Source organism: Arachis hypogaea, chromosome 3, assembly GCF_003086295.3.
Source record: "Arachis hypogaea cultivar Tifrunner chromosome 3, arahy.Tifrunner.gnm2.J5K5, whole genome shotgun sequence".
NCBI lineage: Eukaryota > Viridiplantae > Streptophyta > Magnoliopsida > Fabales > Fabaceae > Arachis > Arachis hypogaea.
This window is the reverse complement of record NC_092038.1, coordinates 60083697-60094041: the sequence shown is the minus strand read 5'-3', so window position 1 is coordinate 60094041 and position 10345 is coordinate 60083697. Positions and strand designations below refer to the sequence as shown.

At 40.9% G+C, this 10345-nt stretch overlaps 1 non-coding gene across 1 annotated transcript; it reads left to right on the top strand.

Annotated features, from left to right (window-relative positions):
• Positions 1-9898: 9898 nt before the first annotated feature.
• On the top strand, positions 9899-10006 carry LOC112792933 (small nucleolar RNA R71). Its single transcript, XR_003197650.1, has one exon. It is a non-coding gene; the product is annotated as a small nucleolar RNA R71 (small nucleolar RNA).
• Positions 10007-10345: the final 339 nt, after the last annotated feature.

The window sequence follows — 10345 nt, the reverse complement described above, 5'->3', positions numbered from 1 at the left end:
AATCCTTGCATTAATTAATCATAAAAATATCTGAATGACAAAATTGAACATAACAAAGAACATGGAAGAATAAAACCAAGTTAAGAGAACAAACTAGAGTGATGAAGTCTTGATGAGGAAAATAACTCTTCTCAATGTTCCAATGCTAAGATCAATTGAAAATTAAAATTCTAAAAACTAGAGAGAAAAACCTGAGTGAAAAAAACTAGATCTCAACTACTCAATGAATGTGTCTCTTGTTTCTGCATATTCTCTGACTCTAGTCTGCTGTTCCGGGCCGAAAACTGGGCCAAAATAGGGTCCAAAGTCGCTGCTTTCAGATTCTGCAGTTTATGCAAATCGCGCATGTCACGCGATCGCGTCGTCCATGCGGACGCGTCGCTGGCGCTTTTCCTCTTCACGCGTTCGCGTCGTCCACGCTACCGCGTTGCTTGTGATTTCCAATCCGCGCGGCTGCGCAAGCCATGCGGCCGCGTCACTGCGATTTGCGCTCCTTCGCGCGGTCGCGTGAGCCATGCGACCGCGTCACTTTTCGCTGGTTATCTCCTCAAACTCTTGTGTTCCTTCCATTTTTGCTAGCTTCCTCTCCAATCTCCGTCTCATTCGTGCCCTATAAAGCCTGAAACGCTTGACACACATATTACGGCATCAAATGGAATAAAGGAGAATTAAAATTAAATAATTAAAGTCTCTAGGAAGCAATTTTCAAACATGTAATAAATTCAGGAAGGAAATCTAAATGCATGCTAAATTGATGAATAAGTGGGTAAGGATCACGACAAAACCACACAATTAAACACAATATAAACTATAAAATAGTGGTTTATCAACCTCCCCACACTTAAACATTAGCATGTCCTCATGCTAAATTGAAGGAGACAAGGAAATAAGTATGAACATGCAGAAACTCATGAAATGCAATGCAATCCTACATACATAAATAAATGCAACTATATGATTATTATCCACTTGATCAAAAGTAAATAAGCCCTTCAAAACAATTACAAATCAAATTCCACTAATTCTATCATCATATAATAAAACCGATAAAAGTGCAAGAAGATAGCTTATGAAGGCTGGAAACATGAAAATTCAAGCATTGAACCCTCACTGATAATGTATGTACGCTCTAATCTCTAGTGTATAGGGTAATCACTCTATTCTTCTCTAGTCATGCTTTCTAACTTTTGTTTTTCTCCTAACCAATCAACAACGGTTAATATACCAATGCAAACATCATGAGGTCTTTTCAGGGTTATAATGGGGCCAAGGTGGCAGGTAAGGATATACATATGGCTAAGTGAGCTTTATAAATTAAATCTTTAATTAACCTAAGCTCTCACCTAATATACATATATTCTATATACTTTTAAATTCATGCCTAGCTACCCATAATTCCCTTTTTCAACCCATACTCATGTTTCAACCTTGTATTTTAATTCTATCATATGTGCATTGATCTTTGAATTCTGAATTTAACATTGGGGTAATTTTGTCCCCTTATTTATTGAATATTTTTTTTGAATAAATAAAGCTTATCAATGCACATAGATTTTTCATTCTTATATTTTCACATGAGCGGGTATCTAAATTTCCTTTAAATTTTCATGACACATTCCCTTAACAACTTTTGTTCCCACAATTTCCCATACTTAACTAGCACACACAATTCTATCTTAAGCTAACCAAAGATTCAATTTGGGATATGCAATTGTTTTTCAGCTTAAGGTTAGTAATGTGGTGAAATATAGAACAAATGGGGTTTTAAAAGCTCAAAGTGGTTAACAAGGGTAATTGAAAAGGGTAGGCTTGATTTAGATAAGTGAGTTTAAACAAATAATGGCCTCAATCATGTGCAAGCATGTAAATATAATAAATATTGGACATATAAGATAAAACAAAAAGTAGATTACAATCATAGAAAAGTAAACACACAAGAATAAAATAATTATGGTTAAATAATGTAACCATACATAAAGGCTCAAATCTTTCACAGGTCGTGTGTTCTTTAGCTCAAACATCATGTTCCAAATACAACTCAAGCAGATTTATCATAAAAACTTTGAAAAAAATTAGTGAAATTTTGTTCCAGAGATAGATTTTTTTAAAAGAAACTTATTGTCTTTTCAATCAAGTAGAACATGCATGCAACTATCCTAACCTATGCAATTTATTCTATTCTATAAAAGAAAGAAAAAAATCTAACTAAAATATCCTAATTATTGGTGTCAGAGAAGAGAATTTACCTCCGGAAGTCAGGTACAGACCGACCTCTCCACACTTAAGGCTTGCACCGTCCTCGGTGCCATTTGTCAGGAACAGGGGTGGGCTGGTGGCAGTATCTCCACAGTCGGGACTAGTATGGCTCCCGGTGCTGGTAAAAGAAGTGGAGTCCGGGTTGTCTGAGTCTCTGAAGCGTCCCTTGAGTAGCTCCTTGAGGTGTTTGAATCGGCGCTCGTTACGGCGCTCTCTCATCTTCGCTTTTTGTTCATGTCGATCCAACTTTTCAAGTATCTGCTGGAGCACTTTCTCAGTGGTAGATGCTTGTGGTGTTGAAGAAGGAATATCTTCAACCGGCTCAGTAGGCTGGCTTGTAGTGGCTGCTGAAAGTCTGAGGTATTTCCCATTAGGGACATATTGATCATCCCATGGAAGCATGACTTTGGTGTCCTCAGCTTTGCAGGAGACTCCAGCTGCGGAGACAAGATTTGAGACCAAGGCGGGGAAGGGTAAGTTGCCCGCGATTTGTACATGCTCCATAGCATTCCGGATGTGTCTTGAGAGATTCAGAGGTTGGTCTGTAAGGATGCACCATAGTAGAACAGCCATGTCCGCAGTGAAGAAGGACTCATGAGTGCTTGGAAAGATGTAATGGGACATGATCTGTGCCCATACGCGAGCCTCCAAGGTAAGTACGGAAGCCAAGATTCCCTTAGGGCGGTTGCAGTGGTATCCGTAGATCCAACGACTGCCAGGTAAAGCGATGACTCTGAGAACGGAGTCCCAGTCAAATTGGTATTTCTAGTGCTGAAGGGTGGCTTCTTGAAAAGCGTCCAATCCTGCTGGAATAGGGGGAAGACTCAGAACTTGCTGAATGGCCTCTTTTGTGATGGGGACTTGTTTCTGCCGGATATAAACAGACTGCAGGGTCGGTATGTAGAAGTTGGAGTAGAACTCAACTACCCAAGAAAGATTGACCTGCCTTGGCTGTCTCCGTAGGAAACCCCATTGTCTTCGCTCAATTTGCGGCTCAACAAAGGTGGCAATATTGGGCGGGAGGATGAGAAGGTATTCATTGTTATAGTTCCTTTCTGCTAGGATAGGGAACATCTGCTCACAGTAGCGATTGGGAAATCTCGCAGTGTCCTTTGCTGGAAAGGCTTTCTCTTTGTCGTCAACCTTTATTATCCTCTTAACTCTTTTTATTGAGGGCTTGACTGCGGTTGAAGAAGGCTCTGCCACTAATGCTCTTTTAGTGCCTCTTCTTGCTGGTGGTTTGGAAGTAGCTTTCTCTTTTCCTTTCTTGGTGGCCATCCTGAAAGAAGGGAAGAGAAAGGAAATTAAATTCAAAGAGATAGAGCAAGGAAGAGGGTATTGTAAGTGATAGTCAATGCACAATAAAGATAAATGGCACTAACACATGGTCCGGAATACATGTGAAAAGCTCATCAATGGAAATATAGCAAGTGCATGTAGGACAATGGAATGCGAGAGGTGTATTGGCATGCAGGCAAAGGCATGAATAGCATATATCAAACATTCAATGTCCAAGTTAGGTTACCATTTGTAACAAACTAACTATCACGTTTGTATTGACAATTAAATTTAATTAATAAAATATGAAAGGGAATTTGTGAAAAGCAAGCGTTGCAGAGTAGAGTAAAGTAATGTAGAAAAGTGCATAGTGCTATATGGGCTTTTTCACAAACACATGGCCTGCATGGTAAACAAGATATAAAAAGTATGAAATTGAACATGCAAGCAATCCCTTAAATAGGAGAAAAATAATTGTTAAACAATTTGCAATAATCCACAAGCATATAATGAGGAATGATGACTCAAAAGGTTTCTAACACCATGTAAAAGAAGAAGAAGGAAAAAAAAGATGTGAAAAGAAAAAGAAAAGAAAAAAGAAAATAATAATATATATACATACTATAATAAAAATGATAGAAAAGAGAAGAAGGAAGAAGAAGGTAAAACCTTGTTAATGGTGGTGAGAGAGAGAGAAAGTGAAAGGTGAGGTAGAAAGGGAAAAGGAGAAAGAAGAAAGAAGGGGGGAAAAGAAAAAGTAGGGTTTGGAGAAGAGAAAGATAAGATAAGTTGGCTTATTGGGTTGAGCTGTGCGGCGCATGCGACGCCGCCGCGGAAGGCACGCGTTCGCGTGGATGCGCGTCAGGAAGGGGGGACGCGATCGCGTAGGTCACGCGGTCGCGTGACCTGTATTGTGCTGCTGGCGCGAGTGCAGCCTCGCTCCAGCACAACTCTCTGTTCAATATAATTCAATTGCCAAATTAAGGTGACGCGATCGCGTGGGTAATGCGATCGAGTGAGTGTGCATCAGAAGTTAATTGACGCGGCCGCGTCGGCGACGCGGTCGCGTGACCAGGATTGTGCTTCCAGCACCAATCCAGCACCACTCTCGCACAATATAGCATTGTGCACCCTTTTACGTCGAAAATGCAGGGCACGCGGCCGCGTGGAGCACGCGGTCGCGTGGGAGGCCATGATTTCCATGCGACGCGATCGCGTGGAGTAAATTGTGCCTTTGGCACGACTCCAGCGCTGCTCCTGCAAAACTTTCTGTTCATTTTTATTTTTCTTCACTCCCCCTGCCACGCGGATGCGTCGCTTGTGCGATCGCGTCGCGCGGCAAATTTTATTTTATTTTATTTTTCAAGAAAGATAAAGACATGTAATTGAAAGAGCACGAAAGCACTAATAAGGAGAAGAGTTATTTAAAGAAGAAAAACTAAAAGTGAAGAAATGAACGATCATACCGCGGTGGGTTGTCTCCCACCAAGCACTTTGCTTTAACGTCCGTAAGTTGGACGCTGCACTAGCTCAATCTGTTGCTATGTAAGGATCTTCCAGGCGGAAGATCTCAAGCTCCTTGCTCTTCTGCACCTTCTCACCATGGTATAGCTTCAGACGGTGTCCATTAACCTTAATAAGTTCAGAACTTGAAGGATGGCTTAGGTGATAAACTCCGTACGGTTCAGCCTTCTCTATTCTATATGGACCTTCCTATTTTGATCTCAACTTGCCGGGCATGAGCCTCAGTCGAGATTTGTAAAGGAGAACAAAATCTCCAGGTTGGAACTCTCTCTTCTTGATGTTTTGATCATGCACAGCTTTCATCTTTTCCTTGTATATTCTGGAGTTCTCGTAAGCTTCTAGGTGAAGGTTCTCCAGTTCCTACAGTTGCAACTTTCTTTCAGCTCCAGCAGTCTCAATCCCCATGTTGCACTCTTTAACTGCCCAGAAGGCTCTGTGTTCGATTTCAACTGGGAGATGACAAGCTTTTCCATAAACTAAGTGGAAGGGACTCATCCCAATGGGTGTCTTGTATGCTGTTCTATATGCCCACAGTGCATCTTGTAGTCTGGTGCTCCAGTCTTTTCTGTGAGGCTTTACTATCTTTTGCAAGATACGTTTAATTTCTCTGTTTGACACCTCGGCTTGCCCATTAGTTTGGGGATGGTAAGCTGTGTCAACTTTATGGATTATCCCATGCTTCTTCATCAATCATGTTAGTCTCCTGTTACAAAAATGGGTGCCTTGATCGCTCACGATCGCTCGTGGTGATCCAAAGCGGCATATAATATGGTTTCTCACAAAGGAAACAACAGTGTTAGCATCATCAGTGCGGGTAGGAATTGCTTCCACCCATTTGGAAACATAATCTACAGCTAACAATATATAAAAATATCCACTAGAATTTGGAAATGGACCCATGAAGTCAATGCCCCAAACATCAAAAATTTCACAGAAAAGCATATATTGTTGAGGCATCTCATCCCTCTTGGATATGTTACCAAATTTCTGGCATGGGTGACAAGATTTACAAAACTCAGCAGCATCTCTAAAAAGAGTATGCCACCAGAATCCACAGTCTAAGATCTTTCTAGCTGTTCGTTGAGGGCCAAAATGTCCTCCACTCTCAGATGAGTGACAGGCCTCTAAAATAGACTGGAATTCTGATTGAGGTATACAACGTCTAATTATCTGGTCAGCGCCACATCTCCATAAATATGGCTCATCCCATATATAATATTTAGACTCGCTTTTCAGCTTGTATCTTTGATGTTTAGAAAAATGTGGAGGAAATGTGCGGCTAACTAAATAATTAGCAATAGGTGCATACCAAGGGACTACTTCAGATACTGCTTGCAGGTTGTCAAAAGGAAAATTATCATCTATAGGAGTAGAATCATCTTTAATATGTTCAAGGTGACTCAAGTGGTCTACAACTAAATTTTGATTACCACTCCTATCCTTGATTTCTAAATCAAACTCTTGTAACAACAGTATCCAACGTATAAGTCTTGGTTTGGATTCCTTTTTAGCCAATAGATACTTTAGAGCTGCATGGTCCGAATACACTACTACTCTAGTACCAAGTAAATAAGCCCAGAATTTATCCAAAGCAAAAACAATAGCAAGTAGCTCTTTCTCAGTAGTGGTATAATTGGACTGGGTAGTGTCTAAAGTCTTAGACGCATAGGCAATAACAAAAGGATTTTTACCTTCACGCTGAGCCAATGCTGCTCCTACTGCATGGTTGGAAGCATCGCACATGATTTCAAATGGCTGGCTCCAATCGGGTCCTCTCACAATTGGAGCTTGAGTTAGAGCAGTCTTTAGCTTATCAAATGCTTGTTTGCAATCCTCACTGAACTCGAACTCAATATCCTTTTGTAGTAATCTGGATAAGGGAAGTGCCACCTTACTAAAGTCCTTAATAAATCTCCTGTAGAAACCTGCATGGCCAAGGAACGAACGGACTTCCCTCACAGAAGAGGGGTAAGGTAAACTAGAAATAACATTCACCTTTACTGGGTCTATAGAAATGCCATTATTAGATACCACATGTCCCAATACAATCCCTTGCTTTACCATAAAGTGGCATTTTTCGAAATTCAATACAAGGTTTGTATTAATACATCTATCTAATACTCTAGATAATCCATCTAAGCAAAGGTTAAAAGAATCACCATAAACGCTAAAATTGTCCATAAAAACTTCCATACAGTCCTCAATAAGATAAGAGAAAAGACTCATCATGCACCTTTGGAAAGTAGCTGGTGCATTGCACAAGCAAAAGGGCATTCTCTTATAAGCATAGGTCCCAAAAGGACATGTAAAAGTAGTATTTTCCTGATCTTCAGGAGCTATATGAATCTGGAAATAACATGTGTAACCATCTAAAAAGCAATAATGTGATTTACCTGACAGGCGATCCAGCATTTGATCAATGAATGGAAGTGGATAGTGATCCTTATGAGTAGCTTGGTTGAGACGCCTGTAATCAATGCAGACTCTCCAAGCATTCTGAACTCTGGTTGCTATGAGCTCTCCATGCTCATTTTTCACTGTAGTGACTACGGACTTCTTGGGCACCATTTGCACTGGGCTTACCCATTCATTGTCTGAAATGGGATATATGATACCGGCCTCCAATAGTCTGGTCACTTCCTTTTTGACAACTTCCAAGATGGTGGGATTCAATCTTCTTTGTGGTTGATGGACAGGACTTGCTCCCTCTTCTAAAAATATTCTGTGCTCGCATATTTGAGGGTTGATTCCCACTATGTCTGCCAAACTCCACCCTATTGCCTTCTTATGCTTCCTCAACACATCAAGTAGCTGTTCTTCTTGTTGAGAAGTCAGTTCTCTTGCAATAATAACCGGAAGCTTCTGCTAATCCTCAAGGTAAGCATATTTGAGATGTGGAGGGAGAGGTTTCAATTCTAACTTTTGATCATGGACAGGCTCTGGGTTATCTGGGGCTTGTGAAAATGGCGAAGTGTCCTCATTGTCAGTTAAGAGGGTCCCCACACTTGGACCTTGTCCAGTGTGCCTCTCTTCAAACTCTTCCTTTTGAACTTCAGACACACTTTCGTCTATGACACCACACTGGAAGATAGAACGATCTTCTCGGGGGTTGTCAATGACTCCATTCAGATTGAAGATTACTATGCGGCCATCTATTTCAAAGGAGTATGTCCCTGAAAAAGCATCTAATTTGAATTTTGATGTCTTTAGGAATGGTCTTCCAAGTAGGATTGATGATGGCTTATCTGAATCATTATGGGGCATCTCCAAGATATAAAAATCAGTGGAAATGTGAGCCCTTTAATGTTCACCAAAACATCTTCAGCAACTCCAGCAACTGTAATAATGCTTTTATCTGCTAACGCAAAACGAGCTGCCGACCTTTTTAAGGGAGGGAGCCTTAAAACATCATATATAGACAAAGGCATTATACTGACACATGCTCCTAAGTCACACATGCAATCATAAATTACTACACCACCAATAGTACAACTAACTATGCAAGGACCTGGATCACTACATTTTTCAGGTAATCCTCCCATTAAAGCAGATATAGAACTACCTAAAGGAATAGTTTCTAATTCATTAATTTTATCATTATGGATACATAAGTCTTTTAGAAACTTTGCATATTTAGGTACCTGCTGAATAACATAAAAAAGGGGAACAGTTACCTCAACCTTTTTGAATATTTATACCATTTTAGGATCAGGTTCCAGCTGCTTCCTAGGCTTCCTTGCAAGTTGTGGAAATGGAATGGGAGTAGTGTTTTCTGTGGTGCCTGCACCTTTTTGTGCCTCTTCCTGTGGTTGAGCTATCTCTTCTTCAGCTATGTCCTGTATATCCTCTTCCTCTTCAACATCTTCGATTTCTACCACCTCTTCAGCTGAGGCGTATTCTGGTGAGCTTGGTTCCTCCTGATTCCTCTCCTGCAATGTGGTTCCGGACCTCAGGGTGATGGCATTAATTCTTCCATTTGGATTGGGTAATAGTTGAGAGGGGATTCCAGTGGTGTTTGAAGGTTGGTTACTGGAATTTTGTGCTGAACCAAGTTGTGTCATAAAAGCTTGTAGAGTAGAGGTGAAACCATTCAGACTGGCGTTAATACTATTCACGATGGTATTTCCATTGCCAGTTGTCTATTCTCAAAAGCTTGTAATAATTCTTCATTAGAAGATACAGAAGAATGAGTAAATTGAGAGGTTTGCTGCTGATTGTTCGGTGGTCCTTGGTTTTGCCTCAGGTGAGGTGCTCGGTATGGTTGATTTTGCTGCCTGTTGTTGTAATTATTCCACCTCTGATTTCCCTGATTATCTCTACCTCCCCTATTATTGTTATCCCTCCATTTCTGGTTTGAATTGTCCTGCCATCCATGGTTATTATTTCCACTTTGATTGTACCCTTGGTTGGGGCGGTCATAAAAGTTGTGAGTGGATGCCACCATGTTGTCTTCTTGTTGGAGCTGCGGGCATTCATCAGTGTAATGGCTGTAATCAGCACAAATTCTGCAAATTCTTTGTGGAACTAGTTGTTGCTTTTGCTGCGGTTGAGTTTGCTGAGCTTGTTGATTTAACTGCATTTGCTTCAGCAGGTTGGTCATTTCATAGATGCTTCGATTTAGAGCAGCAGTCTTTATGCCAGAAGATATTTCTGCAACGGCCCTTGAACGGCCTTGCTTCTGTCTGTGGTTCCGAGTAGATTCAGCTAAATCACTGATCAATTGCCAAGCTTCATCAGTGGTCTTGTACTTCTTCATAGACCCATTGCTGGAACTTTCCAATGTGGTCTTATCTTGGGGTCTCATACCTTGTGTGACATAGCTGAGTAGCATGATCTTGTCAATCATGTGGTGGGGGCATGCTTCCAGAAGATTATTGAAGCGCTCCCAGTATTCAAAGAGAGTCTCATTGTCATCCTGAACAATTGTAGAGATATCCTTCCTCAGTTTATCAGTAACTTCAGATGGGAAGAATTTCTCCAGGAACTCCTTTCTGAGTGTATCCCAGTTGGATACGTTTGCTAGAGGTTGAGTGTAGTACCATTCTCTTGCTTTTCCCTCAAGAGAGAACGGAAAAGCTTTCAGCAGAATTGAAGTTTCATCAGCGCCATCACACCTGACAGTAGAACAGGCTGCTTGGAAATCTCTCAAGTGCTTGATAGGCTCTTGAGCAGGTAGGCCATGAAACTTCGGCATCAAATTTAGCAGTGCGGTCTTTATTTCAAAATCCGTAGCTACCGCTGGATGATGCGCGTGAAATGGTTGCAGTGTAAAATCAGGAGCTCCTTC